General features: G+C 40.3%; 1 protein-coding gene and 10 non-coding genes across 11 annotated transcripts in view; 3 read left to right on the top strand and 8 right to left on the bottom strand.

The window, feature by feature from the left end:
- Positions 1-20,717, top strand: part of LOC116687471 (zinc finger protein 420-like) — a gene marked incomplete at its 3' end in the record, with an annotated part of 97,313 nt that overhangs the window by 20,349 nt on the left and 56,247 nt on the right. The gene's annotated exons all lie outside the window — the stretch shown is intronic.
- Positions 1,010-1,125, top strand: LOC116688715 (U5 spliceosomal RNA). The gene has a single exon (XR_004331847.1). It is a non-coding gene; the product is annotated as a U5 spliceosomal RNA (small nuclear RNA).
- trnap-cgg (transfer RNA proline (anticodon CGG)) lies at positions 1,925-1,996 on the bottom strand. Its single transcript has one exon. It is a non-coding gene; the product is annotated as a tRNA-Pro (tRNA).
- Positions 4,006-4,077, bottom strand: trnae-cuc (transfer RNA glutamic acid (anticodon CUC)). Its single transcript has one exon. It is a non-coding gene; the product is annotated as a tRNA-Glu (tRNA).
- Positions 5,615-5,687, bottom strand: trnaa-agc (transfer RNA alanine (anticodon AGC)). Its single transcript has one exon. It is a non-coding gene; the product is annotated as a tRNA-Ala (tRNA).
- On the bottom strand, positions 8,045-8,117 carry trnai-uau (transfer RNA isoleucine (anticodon UAU)). The gene has a single exon. It is a non-coding gene; the product is annotated as a tRNA-Ile (tRNA).
- On the bottom strand, positions 8,874-8,946 carry trnat-cgu (transfer RNA threonine (anticodon CGU)). Its single transcript has one exon. It is a non-coding gene; the product is annotated as a tRNA-Thr (tRNA).
- Positions 11,277-11,492, bottom strand: LOC116688730 (small nucleolar RNA U3). Its single transcript, XR_004331860.1, has one exon. It is a non-coding gene; the product is annotated as a small nucleolar RNA U3 (small nucleolar RNA).
- trnaa-ugc (transfer RNA alanine (anticodon UGC)) lies at positions 12,883-12,954 on the bottom strand. The gene has a single exon. It is a non-coding gene; the product is annotated as a tRNA-Ala (tRNA).
- trnae-uuc (transfer RNA glutamic acid (anticodon UUC)) lies at positions 14,959-15,030 on the bottom strand. Its single transcript has one exon. It is a non-coding gene; the product is annotated as a tRNA-Glu (tRNA).
- Positions 15,489-15,560, top strand: trnaa-ugc (transfer RNA alanine (anticodon UGC)). The gene has a single exon. It is a non-coding gene; the product is annotated as a tRNA-Ala (tRNA).

Genomic DNA, 20,717 nt, shown 5'->3' with positions numbered 1-20,717 from the left:
CTTCTCAACTATGATTTATACCATAGCAGTGCAAGCATTTTGCCCAGGTTTGATTTCCAACCACTGCAGTGGCATTTACAGGTTAAAAAGCCATACACAACATATCTCAATTTCCTTGCGAGAGTCATCCCAAAAGGATTAATAAAGATAAGTCTAAGTCTATCTCAGAAAAAAGTAAAAAAATCTGAAAATCTTCAGGGGATGTAGCTCAGTGGTAGAGCTCATGCTTTACATGTATGAGGACCTGGCATCTCCAGCAGGTATTATGGTAGAGTCTTTAAAAGAGCTGCAGAAGATGTTACCTCCTGTGGTAATCTGACTGGTAGGGTTATAGAACGTAGTGGTAGACTAAGACCTCCTGTCACACAAACTTGGCGGTATGCTCTCTCTTTTATACCTCAGACTATCAGACAGCACAACAAGCACTTTAAATGTACATGTTTTACAGTTTCTATTTTACCGTATTTATGTACTTGAACCGTTGTGTAGCATATTTATTGTATTATGCAATGAGCATTGCAGAGATTTCACTTCAGACACTTGCAGCAACAGATGCATTGTTAAACATCAACAAACAGGAAATAGACTTAATTTGAAACAAAGCATAGTAATTAGCAGAGGATGGTTTCGATTCATTGACCGCTGGGTTATGGGTCCAGCACGCTGCCGCTGCGCCACCCTGCTCTGCTTTTCAGACCTTCAGGTTCAGGAACCTGTGGTAACCAAGGTTCCAACAGCTTACGGGTTGCAAAGTTAAACATTTGGTAGACCTTGCAACACATCTTTTATGTGAGTTTAATGATTACTCACACATTGATTATTCACATGTAACACTTGTGATTGGCTGGTGTTTTAAAAACAGGGCATTGTGAGTACAGATATAAACATCAGTAAGGAGTCTACCAAGTTGCCTCTTATCATTTTAGTTTGGACACCCAGTGAGGCTTACCGTGATGGTTTGGACTGGGTCCACTAGGGTTTTCTGCTGCTCTCGAGCAGACGGCTGTACTCCCTCTGGGTTCTCTTCATAACGCACAAGTCTTTCACCTTTTACTAAAGACTTCCTTGGAGGGGAACACCGATGAGTGGAAACTATTCTTGGTGGTCTTTGCTGTTTGGCCGAGCCTTTTGTACTTGCTTTTGCTTACCTTTGCTTTTACTCATCAGCTCTGTTTTTATCCCACATAAAAAGAGATTTTAGACCTGGAACGAGCCATCTTTTATTTTCTGAGGAGGTCCAAGTGGGAACGAGTGCAAAGAAGAGTGATGAAGAAGCCAAAGGACAAAGGAGGGAAAGGAGTGCCGGACCTGTTATTGTTTTTAGGGAGCAGATTTACAGCTATACGCATAACAGCAGCCACGGCCCCATCCAGAAATCCTAAAACTGCAGCTATGGCACGGTGCTGGATGGGATCATACCACAGAAGATTGAAGACCTTACCCTCTGATCTTAAAGTACCTGGTAGGGATGAGCGAGTACAACATTATCTGTATCTGTATCTGTGCTCGGACTGGAGGGGGCCTAACCTGGAAGTGGACAGGATTTAATCCAGAAGTGGGTCGGGTCGTCTTGAAATGGGCGGGGCTTTAACCGGTATGTTATTTTAAGCATGCAATTGATATGGGTTGATCAGAGGCGGGGGGGACTGTGTTCTACGGATCAAATAGATTTAATAAATTAGAAAATAAAATAAAAATCTCTGACAGGCAGGATTCTCCTTTTTCAAATGAACAAGGAGATTCATGTCCTGCTTGTTTGTTCCTCATATTTTTTCCCAGCTTTATCTATCGTGTGAAGTTGAAGCATGATATGAAAAATTGCCAACAAGCTCTAATACAATTTTGCTTGCTCCTAATGTGGGTTAAATAAACATTCACCTGAATTTTAAATTTCAGATTAATGTTGTAACAGTTCCTGCCTTCAGGGCTCGTCCGGGAGTTGAACCCGGGACCTCTCACACCCGAAGCGAGAATCATACCCCTAGACCAACGAGCCACGTAAAACATCATAATAGAAATTTTCCATCAAGTGAATGTGATCAGTCAGTGACTCGAAAGGCAATTGTTAAGTACTTTGTTTGGCATGTAGTGTTTTTATGGCTCCACTGCCAGATTGAGCTTTCTGACTATAGGTTTCTTCAGCTTCAGGTTTGTTTTTAACTTCGGTTTGTAGTACTTACATACTTATTAACCAGTAGATTTCTGGTGAACGTGGGTTTCAGACATGCTGCTTGGTTTAAATGCAACTCCCGTTGCATCTCTGCCATCGGACATTTTTTTTTTTTGACAGTCAGCTGCCCCCCCCAGCCCCCCGCCCCCTCTCTCTCTTTCTCTCTCTCTCTCTCTCTCTCTGTCTCTCTCTTACTCACACACACACACACACACACACACCACACACACACACACACACACACAAAATCACACATACCTGGTGTGGAATTAGAAAAAATAAAATAAGAACCAAAAACAAAGTTAGTACTAGAAGACAACAAGAAACAACAACATCAAGCGCAAATGACTAGGAGCCAAGTTACCACAGTAGTGCATGTAATGATCTGGCGCTGAAGAGGCGGTCAGCCCGGGTTTATGTATTGCAGTGGGTTATGAGTGATGAGGAACAGCTGAGTGGATGACGGAACGTAGATGGAAAGCCACGCCTCTAGATCCCCTGGAACGCCCTCACGGCAAGACAGACAAGACACACAGAAGAAAGGGAAGACACGACACAGGTTGGGGAATGCAGCAGACCACAACACTTAGCCCTCGTGACAGGAAAAATGCACCAGATGACCTTCTATCCAAGCAGGGAGACGAGTACAGAGATTTGGGTGCTAGCAAGATGGATGTAGGTTGCCCATTGTTCATTTAGACTTACTAGCAACATTGTTATGATACAAACCTGCTTGAAAAACAGCCAAAATTCTTTTTAATGAATTGTGCATGGAACACAAGAGACTGGGAAGTTTTTTGAAGCATTCAGGCATGCCAAGTGGACAACTCATCTAGCAGAATGTGCAACTTTACACCTGAACAGGGACTTGAACCCTGGACCCTCAGATTAAAAGTTTGATGCTCTACCGACTGAGCTACCCAGGCTTCTAAAGTTGCCAACTGTGGAAAAAACAATCTCCTGAACTACAAAATGAAGTAAGTGGTCACTGTGTCCAAACCCTTGTTATAGAAGTTATATATCATAACTTTAAAGATAATTGCAAATTGTTGACCCAATTTTCAGTTTATTTCCCATCTGTCAGGGGCATTTCTGGATTCAAGTGGACATTGTGGACAGAAACATTGGTGGATCTTGATTCCCACCATAGGATTTAGCCTGTATTGCACATTGCCTTCACATCCCATGCAATGTATTGCCATTGTCAAGCACATTGCCACCCTGGTGACTTTCTTCCATGTCTCCATATATTTGGGCTGACAGTTGAGAAACCTGCAAACAGCTACGATGACTGTTTATCTGTGTGGATTTTAAAATCTATCTGTCAACCCCGTCTTGCCCGTATTGAATGGATTTCCGTAAAATTTACCGAGATTAAACTGGGCCGTATAGTGGCGATTATACAAAAAGAGAGAAGTACTTCCACTCGTTGTTACCTGTCGTTGCTATGGGTAACAAGAGTTCACAGCCACATGTTTCCTTAGGGGCCCACAGTGGATGAAATGGGAAAACATTTGGCCCTGGATGCATAGAATTGAGCGACAAAATGTGGGTGTCCTGAAAAAAAGTTCTTTAACTCTATCTCCCCTACCTCTTTTTTTTGTTTCTTAGAAGAAGTATTATACGTTTTGGGTCGTCTGTCCATCTCTACATCAGAATCAGAAATTCTTGATTGATCCTGGAAGGGAAACTCTGGAAAAAACTTCTCCTTCAAGCCAGATATGAAAGTGTTGGGGTTCTAGCGTTAAACTAATGAGGAAGAATCTGACAAATCTAAATCAACCAAAAATAAGTCCAGGAACTTACTCTTTGTAACGTTACACCTGTCCTGACCATTCCCTGACCGGGAATTGAACCCGGGCCGCGGCGGTGAGAGCACCGAATCCTAGCCACTAGACCATCAGGGAGTCACATCTATCAAATTCACCTCTGTAGATGTGAGTTTTCTTGTGTAAATATGAAAAGTGACGTGTAAAAAAAAAAAGGCTTTAAAAACGTTGGGAAAAACCCACGAAGATTTAAGAAGGAAAATCTGAGGGAGAAGACGGGACCGATCTGTGGGAGAAAATGGGGACAGATCTGTGGGAGAAGACGGGGACAGATCCGAGGGAGAAGACGGGGACAGATCTGTGGGAAAAGACGGGGACAGATCTGTGGGAGAAGACAGAGACAGATCCTTTTATTCGTCCTTATTTCTTGTTTGAGAACAGAAGAACTCAGTTTTGTTTTTATTTTTCTGTTTGCGTCCGTTTTAAAACCCGAGCACCTTATTTAAGTTTTGTTGCATGAATGTTTTATTTTGAAAGAGTGTAAAACAACTTCCTAATAAAACAGGTTATGCTATCTGAGGTATTTACATAAAGTGTGTGTGCGTGTGCGTGTGTCAAAAAAAACAATGATTCAGTTTGAAACATATTTTCATCCACAAATTAATATTAGTCTTCGAAGCCTCGTAGTAACTCATAGTATAGTACGTCAAAGTATTCATAAAAAGTCATAGGATAACGTGTCGAAAATTCATAAAAGTCATAGTTTAGTATGTCAAAAAATTCATGAAAGTCATAGTATAGTATGTCGACAAATTCCTAAAAAGTCATACTATAGTTTGTCGAAATATTTATAAAAAGTCATAGTATAGCATGTCAAAAATTCATAAAAAGTCATAGTATGCTATGCCAAAAATGTATAAAAAGTCAAAAAAATCATAAACAGTCACAGTATAGTAAGTCAAAATATTCATAAAAAGTCACAGTATAGTATTTCAAAAACTTCATGAAAGTCATAGTATAGTATGTCAAAGAATTCACAAAGTCATAGTATAACATGTCAAAAATTCATAAAAGTCATAGTTTAGTATGACAACAAAAATCATAAAAAGTCATAGTATAGTATGTCAAAAAAATCATAAAAAGTCATAGTATAGTGTGTCAAAATACATAAAAAGTCATAGTTTAGTATGTCAAAATCTTCATAAAAGTCAAAGTATAGTATGATGAAAAATGTATAAAAAAGTCATAGTATAGTAAATTGAAAAATTCATAGTATAGCATGTCGAGAAAAATCATAAAACTCATAGTATACTATGTCAAAAATTCATAAAAAGTCATACTATGACAAAAAATTCTTAAAAAGTCGTAAAAAGTTATAGTATGTCGAAATATTCATAAAAGTAATTGTTTAGTATGTCAAAAAAACATAAAAAGTCATACTGTAGTATGTCAAAATATTTATAAAAATTCATAGTATAGTTGTCAAAAAATTCATAAAAAGTCATACTGTAGTATGTCAAAATATTTATAAAAATTCATAGTATAGTTGTCAAAAAATTCATAAAAAGTCATACAATAGTATGTCGAAATATTCATAAAAAGTCGTAGTGTAGTATGTCATAACAAGTCCAGATGTATAGTTCTTGTTGTAAAACAAGAAGAATCTAAAGTCCTCTGGAGAATGCGGGCATTGATCCCGCTACCTCTCGCATGCTAAGCAAGCGCTCTACCATTTGAGCTAATTCCCCTTTTTGAAAATAGTCACAGTATAGTATGACAAAAATTCATAAAAAGTCATAGTATAGCATTTCAAAAATTCATAAAAAGTCATAATACTATGTCAAAAATTAATAAAAAGTCATAAAAAGTCATAGTATACTATGTCAAAAATTCATAAAATGTCAAAAAAAATCATAAACAGTCATAGTTTAGTAAGTCAATATATTCATAAAAAGTCACAGTATAGTATTTCAAAAATTCATAAAAGTCATAGTATAGTATGTCAAAAAATTCATAAAAGTCATAGTGTAGTATTTCAAAAATTCATAAAAGTCATAGTATAGTATGACAAAAAAATCATAAGTCATAGGATAGTATGTCAAAAAAATCATAAAAGTCTTAAAAAGTCATGGTATAACATGTGTAAAATTCATAAAAGTCATAGTTTAGTATGACAAAAAATCATGAAAGTCATACTATAGTATGTCAAAAAATTCTAAAAAAGTTAAAGTATAATATGTCAAAAATGTGTAAAAGTCATAGTATAGTATGACTAAATATTCATAAAATGTCATAAAAAGTCATAGTATAGTACGTTGAAAAATTCATAAAAAGTCATAAAAAGTCATAGTATGTCGAAATATTCCTAAAAGTCATTGTTTAGTATGTCGAAAAAAACATAAAAAGTAGCACTGTTGTATGTCGAAATATTCCTAAAAAAGAAGAATCTAAAGACCTCTGGAGAATGCAGGCATTGATCCTGCTACCTCTCGCATGCTAAACAAGCGCTCTACCATTTGAGCTAATTCCCCTCTTCAAAAAAAGGTCATAGAATAGTATATCAAAAATTTCCAAAAAGTCATTAAAGCCATAGTATGTCAAAAACATCATAAAAAGTCATAAAAAGTCATAGTTTAGTATGTCGAAATATTCATGAAAGTCATAGTATAATATGTCGAAAATTCATAAAAGTCATAGTATAGTGTGTCAAAACATTTACAAAAATTCATAGTATAGTTGTATAGTGATTAACAAGCATTATATAATGTTGCCCAGTTGTGGCCTGTTGAGGGGCAATAACTATCTAAAGGGAAATGGATTGAACACATTTTTTAATGTTTTTAAACCTTGTTTTGTTTCGGGCTGAACATGGCCCAGGTTGGGTGGGGTTTCAGGTGTTTGATGGTAAATGAGGTCAGAGGTGAAATAAACATGAACATTACCGGCCAAGGCACTTTGGGCGCTGACTGCCTGATTTTAACGTCTTCGATGCTGCTGGAATGAAAAATAATACATTGATTATTTGATATTAGTTGACTATATCGCGATATGCAACTGAAAGAAGAATCACTGTGTCTTTATAGATCTAAGAAGAGGGAGCCAACTCGTAGGGATCTGCACCACCAATAAACTGTAATTTCTCAAAATATCTTCCTCCTACCTTGGGCAGTTCAGGAGGCCTTACCCCTGACTTCCACCAACTGTGGATCAACTCTGCTTTGTATCCCCAGTCCATCAACACCCACCTGACGGGCCACTGAAGTCACAAGGACCCACGGGATCTCGTAAATTCATGTATGATCACGCGATATAACAGGATGTAGTTTCTATAAACAGAACCACAAAACCTAATGAATGAACTAGCTTAAATTTGAATTGCTCTGAATTTCATGTGTTTTCATGTATCACCTTAAGTCTGTGTCGATGTAGTGTTTCTGTGTAAATGTAACATGCTTTTTTCATTTGCTGCCAGGGCTTAATGAGTAGCATGGGGATTGGGTAGACATGATTATTGGATGCAAACAGAGGTAATGACTGCAACAACAAGGTGCTGCAGGGACCCTGCATCTCCTGTTTACTAGACAGGCACTTTAACCAGCTAAGCCACAGCACCCTCTTGAGTACTACTCACAAACAAAACAACAAACTTACTCTCATTCAGAAGCCATAGAAGAGCGGTGCAAATATTTCATCAGAGTGATGGCTTGTGGTAAGAAATTGGTCCTGAGTCTGTTGGTTTTGGCGTAACGTGCTCTGTAGCGCCTACCAGAGGGGAGAAGCTGGAACAGGTTGTGTCCGGGGTGAGATGGGTGTCCGGGGTGAGAGGGTGCGAGGCCATCCGTCATCACCTGCCCACTTGATGAGTGTCATCGGTGGAAGTCTAAACCAGTGATTCCCAAAATGGCTGACCTAACAGCGTGCAGCCCACCGGCACCTATTAAAGCCAGCATTCCACTCCACTGGTATAGACTGTTTTCAGCCACATATAATGTTATAAGACAACATCACATGCCCCTTTTATGCTCTGGAAAGTAAGGCAGCTGGTAACTTAGTTTGTCTGTTAAGAATCACAAATCATATGCATACACTTCATTAAGTGAGAACCAGGAACTGCTGGGATTTGGACCCAGGATCTCCTGTTTATAAGGCAGGCGCTTTAACCACTAAGCTACAGCGCCTTCGATAAACAAGTCTGTCTTGCAAGAATACAATCAGCTAATGAACAGGGTTGCTTCCATCCATCCATCTTTGTCCAGCAGCTCCAGTAGGGGACCCCTATGAACTCCGGCAAATGAAAACAGCTGGACTTGTCCTTGACAGCTGGACGTGTTAAGGCCTCAGGACTCACTGTTGATAGGCGGGCCTACCCAGAACATCAGAAGTCCTATCTATTCAAGGTCTTGGAGAGATGAAAGATCCTTTCCCCAAAGCCCTGGTAAAATCCAACCTCCATGCCATAAGTCCCCTCATCACAAAGGTCATAAACCCCTCCCTCCAGGCAGGCCATGTTTCATGGAAAGCCATGAAAAAATTAAAAAACAGTCCTAATTTAGTCCTCCTCAACAGTTAACATAGCGTTTGCTGTGTGGCTTGTCTGTTTTTTTTTATATTTCTCCCATGTTAACAGTATTGACCAATACGGTAGGCATTCTAACCTCTGCTGACACGCTCACGCCACGCAGGCAGTCTGCAAGAGCCCGAAGCTTCCAAGGTAAAACTAAAGGAATTCATGATAATAAAAACTTTATAATCTTCACACTAAAGTTGCAAAAACACCTCCAACAAAAGGCTTTTATTTGCTTTACATGGACATATGTAATGTTATGGTAGAAAACAACACATGTCACTTTAGTGCTCTAGAAAATCAGGCTTCATCTTTGTTGCACATTTTAAGTATCAGTAACAATGTGGAAACACTTTATTAAGTGATAACCAGGCACTGCTGGGATTTGGACCCAGGATCTCCTGTTTACGAGACAGGCGTTTTAACCACTAAGCTACAGCGCCTCCTACAGCGAAGTCTGTCTTGCAAAAATACAATGACCTAGTGAAAAGGGTTCCCTCCATCCATCCATCTTTGTCCAGCAGCTCCAGCAGGGGACCCCAAACTGCCCTTTGCCGAGCCACATCAACCAGCTCCAACTGGGGGATCCCGAGGCGTTCCCAGGCCAGGTTGGAGATGTACTCTCTCCACCTAGTCCTGGGTCTTCCCCGAGGCCTCCTCCCAGCTGGACGTGCCTGGACCAGCTCTCTACGGAGCACCCCAGGAAGCATCCTTACCAGATGACCCAACCACCTCAGTTGTTTACACCGAGTACCTCCATAATGGCCATGCATCCGTGTTTATCCCCAGAGGTGCTGTGGCTTAGTTGGTTAAAGTGCCTGTCTAGTCAGCAAAAGTTCCTGGGTTCAAATCCCAGCAGCACCTTGTTGTTGCAGAGATTACCTGTACTTGTTTTTAAATTGCCTGCTAATCAGATGTTGTTGTGGGCGGGGCATTAAGTCTGACTCAGTGGTGAGTGAAATGGAGCAGTTGACTGACACAGAACTGTAGTGGAGCCAAAGTGGCGCATTTATTAATTAATTTAATTAGTTATTAGGCAAATAGAACACCTTGTTGGCATGTTATTGGTGTTTCTGTGTAAATGTAACATGCCATTTTCATTTGCTACCAGGGTACTTTCACAGGGATTTGGTTGACATGATGATGACACGCCAAAAGAGGTAATCTCTCCAACAACAAGGTGCTGCTGGGATTTGAACCCAGGATATCCGGTTTACTGGACAGGCACTTTAACCAACTAAGCCACAGCACCTCCACAAGTATCTACCCTGTTAACTCTTAATTTGTCTTTTACCTTGTGTAAGCTAAACATACAGTATGCAGACTAGCAGTATTGGGAGTAACGGCTTAGCTCGCCTAGGCTTGGCGGATCAATCCTATCCAGTCAGTCTGCAGAAGAGGTAGAAGTACCTGGCAGGTCTCTCCCTTCAGCAGTTTGAGAACGCCAGCCCACTCCTTCTCATTGGTGCTGATCATCCACATCTCACCCCCATAGAGCCAGTGAAGCTCGGTCCACCAGATGAACCAGTCACCATTTGAACCAGACTGGGGGGGAACGCTTCAGGGCCCAGCACGAATCGTGGAGCAACAGCTACGGCCGCAACAGTACCTTCTGACGTCCACTTTTCCTTCCAACATGGAGCTCTTCCAGATTGTTGAGAATCTCGAGCAGCTGGATGTGCTGCCACACAAAAATGAGAAAGTGGTAACAAGGTCAAGACAAGACCAGGAGGCAGTAAGTCTGCTTGAAGAGAAGACTACGCGTGTGGAGGTGGACAGAATACTCCGCTATGCTGTAACAGTTTCCCTAACTCACCCGGCAAGGTAAAAGTACAATGCATATAAATTAAGGTAATGGGTGGATCTCTGATATCTATCGGCTATAATTTAAACATATAAGTTCAGATTTTTTTGTTCTGCAAGCTCTCACCTTTTGCCTCTATATTTTCCTTCATATGAGTCCGAGCCAGCAGCACTAAGGAAGAGCAGCCTCTCCTACGGCGAGTGGTGGCGACCCACGGGGAAACTTTGGTTTCCCAGTCAGTTCCAGTAGTACAGGTGAGAAAGTGGTGGATAAAACGAGGACTGTGGGTCGACGTTGTTGGTACGTGAGTGGAAATACATCCAACATGCTAACGCATTATCCAACGCCATCACCCAGACATGCCAATCACTGGAACGAGACAAAAAAACTGTCCAACGTCTCCTCCCTACAGTGGTTAACCAGCCTTTAGATCCAAATACAAATAGGGCCAAAAAAATCTCTGAATCAATCAGGATTTCCACATCACCTTCAACGCCCCGTTTCCACTCGTAGAGTAACCTGGCTTCAAGTATTTGCTGTATGTACTCAAACCTCGTTCCAACATGCCATCCCGTCCACCGGGACTTCAGTGTACTGTTCCACCCCTTTAATACATGTCAATCAAGCTGAGCCTGTAAAGGCCACACAGTCTGATTAGTCAAGTGGAAACACCTGTGGGAGTGGAACATGGACGTTTAGAGAAGGGCTTTCAAACAATGCACCTTTTTGACATGTCAAAGAAGGAAAAGCAAAGGTAGAAATAAAAATGAATTATGGCTTAACTCAGTTTAAATTTGTACACATGACATAAGGCATTACAAAGTCAAGAAAGTAGGTGTTAACCCTTTCAAGTAACCTTGTTCACCATTGATAAAACATACTTCCAGACAGACTGTAACTTCAGTTAATTAGAAAGCTTAGCATGTTTTATGACCTTCACACATGTTACTTTTCCACATATCTGCTACTACCACTCTGATCATATTCCCTTCCTCAATACTCCATAAAGAAGCAATGAACGATCATCAATGACAGAGAGCATATGAAGTGAATCATTACTCTCTGTCAGCTTCATGCTCAGAAAGGAATATCACGACTCATCATCGTGGTCAGCGAGACAAAACACTTTAGAAACACATTCCTCAAGTCAGAAACTCTAGAAATGATCCCTGACAGTATAGTCTTGGTTAGACTGAGGGGGGGGGGGGGGGAAACTGCATCTCATTCACTGCAGAGTGATTGTCACTCAGGGTTCAGAGGGACAGAAGCTAATCGTTACGTGCTCCAGATGACTCTGAGGTGAGAAAATCTATTTAGATCTTTAAGAAGACCGATATGTAGATTGAATTAGATTTTCAGTCACTGTTGTCTCAATACTTCAGTGTCAGCCTACTTATTCTCTACAATAAATGCTCCAGTCCTTTCTTTGCATTAAACACCAGCCAATCACAAGTGTTACATGTGAATAATCAATGTTTAATGATGTTTAATCAGGAAGCTCACATAAAAGATAGTTGCAAGGTCTACCAAATGTGTAACTTGACAACCCGTATGCTGTTGGAACCTTGGTTGCCACCTTCCCTTAAAATGTCAGAGCAGAGCGGAAGCGTGCTGGGCCCATAACCCAGAGGTTTATGGATCAAAACCATTCTCTGCTATTTTTCATGCTATCAGCATTAAGTCTATTTCCAGTCTGTTAACAAAGTGTCTGTTGCTGCAAGTGTCTGATGTGAAATGTCTCCACAGGCAGAAGAGTAAACTTAATGGCATGGGAAGTTTCATCTATAAAAATGGAAGTTACGGTGCTCATACCCACCATGACACCCATAAAAACTGGAGTCTAATACAATAAATACATAAATACAAGTACATAAATACAGTAAAATAGAGACTGTAAAACATGTACATTTAAAGTGCTTGTTGTGCTGTCTGATAGTCTGAGGTAAAAAAGAGAGAGCATACCACTTAGTTTGTGTAATAGGAGGTCTTAGTCTACCACTACGTTCTATAACCCTACCAGTCAGATTACCACAGGAGGTAATATCTTCTGCAGCTCTTTTAAAGACTCTACCATAATACCTGCTGGAGATGCCAGGTCCTCATACATGTAATGTGTGCGCTCTACCACTGAGCTACATCCCCTGAAGATTTTCAGATTTTTTGACTTTTTTCTGAGATAGACTAAGACTTATCTTTATTAATCCTTTTGGGATGACTACTGCAAGAAACATTATGGAATAAAAGAAGAAACCTGGGTAAAACTTGTAATGTTAATGTTGCATATGGCTTCAAAACCTGTAAATGCAACTGCGGTGGCTGGAAATCAAACTTGGGCAAAATGATTGCAATGCTATGGTATAAATCATAGTCAAAAACTAGCACACCTGGTGCCTTTCTGCTGGACAACACAACGCTCACTGCAAATCTTGTAACACATTGGATGAAAAAGGTTGTTTCCAGATCCTGAGATAACACAATATTGTTCATGAAGGCACAACTGTCAAGGGTTTGCTACCACTCTTAAAGAATGCTATTTCTTTTGCAGCTCTTTTACAGACTGGACAATAACACTTATTGGAGATGCAGGGGATTGAACCCGGGGCCTCATACATGCAAAGCATGCACTCTACCACTGAGCTACATCCCCTTAACATGCTCAGAATTATTTATTTTTTTTGAGATCATTGAGCAAGAGAAAAAACCTGGGTGAAATATGTAATATTTATGTTGCATATGGTTTCAAAACGTGGCTTCCAGTACCTATGAGATAATACAATATCGTTCATGAAGCAACAAACTATGTAGGGTGTTGTTTAAATGTCCCTGGTCCCTAACAGGGAGTATACCGGCTTTAATGTCCGTTTAGTTTTCTGATTGGTTAAGATTTCTGTGGGGACCCCTACCCGGGAAAAATGTAGAAGTAAACTATTGCCACTTGTCTTACCCTTGGTGTTTCTGAGGGGGAAAGCCTCTGGGTGACATGTTGCTTAAGAAAGGTTTGTCCTTCACAGTTCTAGTTTTTTCCAGTTCTTCTGGTCACACTTGGCACTATTTCACGTCTTTTGTCTGTAGTTCTCTACTATGTCAGGGCTTATCTCCGTCTCCCCCACCTCTTTTTTTGTCTCTTGTTATGTCTCAGCTCCAGCTGTTCCTAGAAGTATTATGCTTTTGGGTCGTCCGTCCATCTCTACATACGTAAGCACTAGAGGATGACACGGGAGTGGATTTTCACTCCTGTCCCGTCCCACTCCCATAGAATGAAATCTTGTCCCGTCCCACTCCCAGACCAAAGTTTAAAAACTAATCCCATCCCACCCCCTCCTGGTAAATTTAGTCCCACTCCCATCCCGCTCCCCCACCCATTTCTGACAATTGAAAGCTGTGGGGAAAGGGGGGTTCCAAAGCTAATAGACAATTAAACAAGCAATTCTGATGCACTATACTGGCCCATTCAGGATGAGCACTGTATACTCTGACTGCAGAAACACAAGTTCAAATCTTAAAAAAAAAGCAAAAAATACTGGCCAAATTAACCCTTGTATTGTCCTCTGGGTCACAGGGACATGTTTAGTTTAATTACCTTTTGTACTAGCCTAGCGCTTTCATTTCATGTCAAATGCCATCGTGACCTCATTCTTCGGGTCTTGGAGCCCCCCTGTTTTATTTAGTATGCCATCCTTGTTTGATGTCTTTTTTTTTATACCCTTGAGGCTGCAGCCTCGCCATTCGGGTCCCTGGCATTCAGCAATAAATATAACAATTTTTGATCAACCCATATCCATTGCATGCTTAAAATAACATACCGGTTAAAGCCCCGCCCATTTTAAGACAACCTAACCCACTTCCAGGTTAAATCCTGTCCACTTCTGGGTTTGGCCCCGCCAGATACAGATACAGATAATTCACATGGTTAACAGATACAGATACAGCTGTACTTGCTCATCTTTATTAAACACTTCTTGAGTTAATCTTCCACTTTTTTGCCTTTTTACGTACGAAACTAGAGCTCTGATTTAATAGAGGACCAATGTCGGAGATTGTACAGATCTTTCTGCAGATTTTCACCAGCTAAATACCAATTCCCATACTGAGAGTTGAACCAGGGCCACCTGGGGGAAAACCAGGGTTTTCCTTACTATTAGAAGTCTTTAAAAGCAGCACCCAAGACCTTTTGGACACCACTTAGGCCAAATGAATGTAAAATCAAACTAACTGAAAGCTTTCTCAGATGTACTGATTGTAGTCTCCAGAGGACTCCTTAAGAATGTCTGTAAAGGTTATTTAGGCAGAATCCAGACTGCTAGACCATATGGGACTGACACGTTGAATAATAACAGTGATTTTATGAATACATCCATAGATATGCCAGGAACAAGGCACATAAAGACATACATCACTTGTTGATAAAACAATGCAAGAAGTCTGGTCTGGCAGTCAGGATTCAGGTTTTCACCTTCACCATGTCTAGTTTAAGTTTTACAATAGATGTTTGATCATAGAGACATATATTATGTCTATTTATTATCATTATATGAGCTAGGTTTGGGGAAATGCATATCAGGCATAGGGTACATACAGCTCTCATTTAATACAGGACCAATGACACAGATGTTACAGATCTTGCTGCAGACTTCCATCGGCTAGATACCAATTCCCATACCGGGAGTTGAACCCGGGCCACCTGTGTGAAAACCAGGAATCCTAACCACTAGACCATATGGAAATGACTACGTATTAATAACAAGGATTTCATGAATCATTTCATAGTCTGGCTGGAAACAAGTAAGTAGTTCTTAAGTAAGTTTTATCTTGAAGCTTTTGAGTGTTCTTTAGGTTTTTATCTGCTTTAACTATTACCGGACAGCGGGGGCACGGAGCAGAGCAGAGCGGCCGTTAGGGAGGAATCCTCCTCCGTGTTCAGCTCCATTTTGAACCTGTAAGCTAACTTTAAACTAGATGTGGAAAGTTGAAAGGTTGATTTTTTTCATCTGTGCTGTGGCTTAAAAACAGGTTCCACTGAGATTTGAACTCAGATCGCTGGATTCAGAGCCCAGAGTGCTAACCTTTACACCATGGAACCTTTAAAAGTGTTGCTAGTGTTTGCTTGACAGTTTCTTTCATAATTTCCACATGTGTGATATTGAAGCCACACAAAAATCACAACAGATGGGAGAGCATATAGGGGATGTAGCTCAGTGGTAGAGCGCATGCTTTGCATGTATGAGGCCCTGGGTTCAAACCCCGGTATCTCCATCAAGTGCTGGTGTCCTGACTGTAGAAGAGCTCTTATTCTGAAAGCGAAAATTAAATAATGCAACAGGAATTAACAGACAATAAAGTGGATGTTTAATTTAACAAGTGTCTACCAACTCTGCACTTTACCCATGTCCTGCTTTACTCAACAAGTGAGAAGGATTTGAGCAAATATAACACAATAGCAAAGTGTTGTGGGTTGTAGTGACCTCCTTGTGTTTATGGTACTTAATGCAAAAATCTGTCTCAATGACCAGATGTGTATCAAGATTTGCAGTGAACATTACATTGTCCAGTGATGGTGGTATAGTGGTGAGCATAGCTGCCTTCCAAGCAAATGACCAGTGTTGGATTCCCAGCCATCGCAGTAGCTTTCTTTGAGTGATGTTACTATTTAACTTTGATTTATACAATAGCAGTGCAAGCATTTTGCCATGGTTTGATTTCCAGCCACCACCAGGTTTTGAAGCCATATACAACATTAACATTACATATTCGACCCCGGTTTCTTCTCTTATTCAGTGATCTCACAGAAAAAAGTCAAAAAAATCAGAAAATCTTTAGGGGCTGTAGCTCAGTGATAGAGCACATTTTGAGTCTCAATGCCCAGATGTGTTACAAGACTTTCAGTGAATATTGTGCTGTCCAGTGATGGTGGTATAGTGGTAAACATAGCTGCCTTCCAAGCAGTTGTCCTGGGTTTTATTCCCAGGCATCACAGTGGTTTTCATTATGTGTTTACTTGCTTTATTTGTCAAGAAGTAACCAGAAAGGTTACTTGCACAACCCAATATGACAAAATATTAGATCTCTGAAAAAGGTACAAATAAGGGAGCATATCAATCAATCAAGCTGCCTCCACGAGGATCCACAGACACAGGCAGCGCACTACTACTGTATGGTAACTACTACTGACCAATTGAAAAGTTTATCAACAGAGCAGAGAGCAGTAGAAAGGCAACAGGTGTGTTACTTTTCCACCATGATTTATATCATAGCAGTTCAATCATTTACCCCAGGTTTGATTTCCAGCCACTGCAGTTGCATTTACAGGTTTTTGAATCCATATACAACATTACCATTACATGTTTTACCCAGGTTTCTTCTTTTATTCAGTGATATTTCAATATCCTTGTGTGAGTCATCCCAAAAGGATTAATAAAGATAAGTCTAAGTCTATCTCAGAAAAAAGTTTTAAAAATCTGAATATCTTCAGGGGATGTAGCTCAGTGGTAGAGCTCATGCTTTCCATGTATGAGGACCTGGCATCTCCAGCAGGTATTATGGTAGAGTCTTTAAAAGAGCTGCAGAAGATATTACCTCCTGTGGTAATCTGACTGGTAGGGTTATAGAACGTAGTGGTAGACTAAGGCTGAATCCCATTCCTTCCCCTTACCCCTACCCCTTGGCCCTTGAAACCAAGGGGTAGGGGTAAGGGGTGAAAACATACCCCTATGAATTGGGACACCACTTGGTGACATCACCATACAGTATTGATCACAAACTTCCAAGATGCCGTCTAGGTCTGTTGATTGTGTGGGTTTGGACAACAGTGTGTGTTATATATTTTATAGTTATTTTAGGTTCACTTTGGTAGTGCAGAGTACTTATCTGTGTAGTACTTAGGTCTGTTTGCAATACAAATGTGTATACACATGCATCATGTGTACATATACATACATATACACCCTGTATACATGGTGTGTTGTATATCTGTTTCAGTTATCACCGTTTTGAATGTCATTGATGTTCACAAAAACATTTTGTTGACAAAAATCTGTCTTTATTGGTGATAAATTGAACATAACAGGCAAAAACGTTACATAAAATAATGTTACAGAACCATTGTCAACTATTAGAACCATAACTAACATGTCGCACACAATAAAAGGCACTCATATGTGTAAAACTAAAAAAATACACACAAGACCACAAACAAACTACACACACACTACACTGTTGTAACTACAGCTGCTCTGATATTCCAGACCAGTCTGGAGCCTTTTGGCCAGTAACCCCCCCTCACATATCATCAGTGTCCCATATCAAAACCAACAACAATATAACAAGTGCATGAACAATGAACAGGAATTAATTACAGATTATTACAATAATAGTAGGCTACCAATGCAATAATGAATGGGTACAACATGAACATATGAATTAGGAAACGTCTGCTCGTTTTCAGCCCCAACCTGGATCAGCTGCTGTGTCCTCCTGTGTCCTCCTGTGTCCTCCTGTGTGAGACAGGGCGGTATATGTTAAGCACGTAGCGATGTATCATAGACCGTTAATATATATATAGCTATACTATCTATGCGATCTATACAGTCCATTCAAGGCAGAAATATGTGGGACTGTTCAACGTTAGCGATTAGCGTTAGCGATTAGCGTTAGCATTGCAAGCTAAAGATTTTTAAAAAGTTTCAGTTAGGAACATGGTTGCAAGTATACACGTACAGGACTGCATAGACCACAAAACAAGACTGCCGTAACTTTTTAATCAATTATTTAAGCCGAAAGTACTTACATTCATGTGTCTCTCTGGTCGATGCAGCAGCCACACACTGCCTGTGTGTTTTCTAGTGAGGTCGCGTCCACACTAGGTCCCAAGGGCTATACAGCCCTTGGTCTATCCCCTACCCCTAGCTCGTAATACGTATTGGACCGGCACTAGGTGCCACGTGAACGCGCAAAAGCTAGGGGAAGGGGTAAGGGGAAGGAATGGGATTCAGCCTTAGTCTACCACTACGTTCCATAACCCTACCAGTCAGATTACCACAGGAGGTCTTAGTCTACCACTACGTTCTATAACCCTACCAGTCAGATTACCACAGGAGGTCTTAGTCTACCACTACGTTCTATAACCCTACCAGTCAGATTACCACAGGAGGTAATATCTTTGCAGCTCTTTTAAAGACTCTACCATAATACCTGCTGGAGATCCCAGGTCCCACATCACTCATGTCCTCCACCAGCACCAATGGCTCCTGGTCCAGTTCCGTGTCCAATTCAAAGTACTCCCTGTTAGCATTCAAGGCCATCCACAACTTAGCCCCCCATATCTGTCTGATCTCCTCCAGCGTCCCACTCCCTCCCGTTCCCTCAGATCCTCTTCCTCCATAAAGCTCTCTGTCCCCTCCGCCCGTCTCAGCACCACCGCTCTGCCCCCCGTCTCTGGAACTCATTACCACCCCATCTCAGAAACATTGATTCATCCCCCCCATTTAAACTCCTAACATAAAACACATCTGTTTAAAACTGCCTATTCCACTAAGATGTCTATTGCTCTGCCTTTACGTTGTTTTTGTTTTATAGTATTTGTTTTGCTGTTTTGTTTTATTACGTATAGTATTTGATTAGCTGTTTTTAATATATGAATACCCTGTGCGGCATCCTTGAGTGCGGAGAAAAACACCTATAAATAAAATGTATTATTATTATTATTATTATTATTATTATTATTAACACTTTCTTGCAGGGAAGCATGCCCATGAACCCCCCTAGGGGGGGCTTGTGCTCCAGTGCAGCTCTAGGTCTTGTGATGCCCCTGGGGCAGTGTCCCCGTTTAAGTTTTACAAAGCATGACCTGTTTTGGAGGTATTTATGCTTCTGAGCTGAAAATGTCCCCGGATTTTGTCTGAGAAATCTGTTCACCTTAGGCACAGGCTAATTACTGCTAACTAACATGCTAGTTACCATTAGTAGGCTATAGGCACAGGCTAATTACTGCTAACTAACATGCTAGTTACCAATAACATAGGCACAGGCTAATTACTGCTAACTAACATGCTAGTTAACATTAACATAGGCACAGGCTAATTACTGCTAACTAACATGCTAGTTAACATTAGTATAGGCACAGGCTAATTACAGCTAATTAGCATGCTAGTTTACATTAACATAGGCACAGGCTAATTACTGCTAACTAATATGCTAGGTAACATTAACATAGGCACAGGCTACTGCTAACATGCTAGTTAACATTAACATAGGCACAGGCGACTTACTGCTAACTAATATGATAGGTAACATTAACATAGGCACAGGCTAATTACTGCTAACTAATATGCTAGGTAACATTAACATAGGCACAGGCTACTGCTAACATGCTAGTTAACATTAACATAGGCACAGGCTAATTACTGCTAACTAATATGATAGGTAACATTAACATAGGCACAGGCTAATTACTGCTAACTAACATGCTAGTTAACATTAGTATAGGCACAGGCTAATTACTGCTAACTAACATGCTAGTTAACATTAGTATAGGCACACGCTAATTACAGCTAATTAGCATGCTAGTTTACATTAACATAGGCACAGGCTAATTACTGCTAACTAACATGCCAGTTAACATTAACATAGGCACAGGCTAATTACTGCTAATTAACATGCTAGTTAACATTAACATAGGCACAGGCTAATTACTGCTAACATGCTAGTTAACATTAACATAGGCTCAGGCTAATTACTGCTAATTAACATGCTGGTTAACATTAACATAGGCACAGGCTAATTACTGCTAACATGCTAGTTAACATTAACATAGGCACAGGCTAATTACTGCTAACTACAATGCTAGTTAACATTAGCAATAATAAACAGCTGATGGAAGTCCAAACTTTCTGCGAGCTTCTCCTGACAAGTCGCATGGTTATGACACAATCGTTAGCCTAGTTTTACAAAAACATCTGCTCTGGCGCCATAACGTGAGCTACAAGGTAATGGAGCCTTTTATAAATTGTCATATTTCTTTAGAAATAAACAAGGGATAAATAGAGTCTTTAGACGCTTCAGATGTAAAGTTATTTACTGTCTAAGTGGTACCAAAATGAATGGGAGTCAATGGGATGCTAACGCCAGGGGATGGCGCCTTAGCATTAAAATGGCGCCATGGGAGCTACGCTTAGAGAGGAGGAATGAATAAGTGTGTAAAGGTAAATAATAGAACAGTTACAACAGTCTGGTAGGTTCAGAAAAGGACATCACTTTACTGTAATGCAGCCATTAAAACCTAGAAAAGACAACACTTATGTCATATTACGATATTACAATATCCAAAATCTAAGACGATATCTAGTTTCATATCTCAATATCGATATAATATCAAAATATTGCCGAACTCTACTTCCAAGGTATTGTCAAGTCAGT

This window comes from Etheostoma spectabile, chromosome 4 (assembly GCF_008692095.1).
Source record: "Etheostoma spectabile isolate EspeVRDwgs_2016 chromosome 4, UIUC_Espe_1.0, whole genome shotgun sequence".
In the NCBI taxonomy this organism is placed as follows: Eukaryota; Metazoa; Chordata; class Actinopteri; order Perciformes; family Percidae; genus Etheostoma; species Etheostoma spectabile.
This window is presented reverse-complemented; position numbering and strand designations above follow the sequence as displayed.